Source organism: Galeopterus variegatus, unplaced genomic scaffold, assembly GCF_000696425.1.
Source record: "Galeopterus variegatus unplaced genomic scaffold, G_variegatus-3.0.2 Scaffold133, whole genome shotgun sequence".
Lineage (NCBI taxonomy): Eukaryota > Metazoa > Chordata > Mammalia > Dermoptera > Cynocephalidae > Galeopterus > Galeopterus variegatus.
Genome location: NW_007726244.1, coordinates 281,999 through 283,226, shown reverse-complemented (window position 1 = coordinate 283,226; position 1,228 = coordinate 281,999).

Below are 1,228 nucleotides of genomic sequence, written 5' to 3'. Positions count from 1 at the left end.
TCAGCCGCTGGCTTGCTGTTCAGGCTCGGGGAGCTCACTCCTGCGCCTCCCTCCCCCGTCCCCGGGCCTCCGGGTCAGGACAGTGCGGGCGCGGGGCCCTCGCGGGGCGGCGGCATGCGGGCCTGCGTCGTGCGGCGGCCGGAGCGCTGCTCATCCACACCCCCGGGGCATCCTGGCGCCGGCTCCACGACGGACGGTCCCACCTGAAACCGAGGGAGACAAAGGTGAGCTCAGGGTGACAGACAAGGACCATTGGGACATGAGGGCAGGGAGGGGCGACACCTACCGTGCCCAGGGGAGACCTGCTTCGTTCTCCTTTCTCTCCAGGGGCAATAATTACAACACATGAGAGCTAGCAGCTAGCAAGGGCTTCCCCTGTGCCACGTATCCCCCTAAAAGCTCTGTGTGGGCGCCGAGCCCGTGGCGCACTCGGGAGAGTGCGGTGATGGGAGCGCAGGAGCGCTCCCGCAGCGGGTTCGGATCCTATATAGGGATGGCCGGTGCGATGCGCTCACTGGCTGAGTGCGGTGCGGCCGGTCACAAAAAGGACAAAAAAAAAAAAAAAAAAGCTCTGTGTGGGCTAACTCACGACAACACTGTGAGTTAGGTACTGGCATCCCCATTTTGTAGATGAGAAAACTGAGGCATAGACGCAAAGGAAAGAGTCAGGATTTGAACCCAGGACGTATGGTCCCTGAGCCACGGGTCTCAACCACTACACTTACTACCAAGGACCCCTGAAGACCCAAAAAGGAAAAAAAAAAAAAAAAAAAAGCTCTGTGTGGGCTAACTCACGACAACACTGTGAGTTAGGTACTGGCATCCCCATTTTGTAGATGAGAAAACTGAGGCATAGACGCAAAGGAAAGAGTCAGGATTTGAACCCAGGACGTATGGTCCCTGAGCCACGGGTCTCAACCACTACACTTACTACCAAGGACCCCTGAAGACCTGACTAGGGCAGGAGGGGCTCTGTACAGATGTCCTGCCCCTCTGGTCTCTAGCCCCGTCCAGTCCCTGCTTTCCTCATCGTTGCACATCACTGCCCTGACATCACTGTCCCCCCACCTGGGCGTGCACCCTGTGCAGGGCTCCACTGATTCCTGGGGACTATGGTGCTGAGAAATGGGACTTCCCAGTGTCTTCCTACTGGAGAGAGGAACACGATTTCCATCCCTGAGGAGTCTTAGGCTGATAGGGGAGGCCCAGGTTCCACTCTTGGAGAACT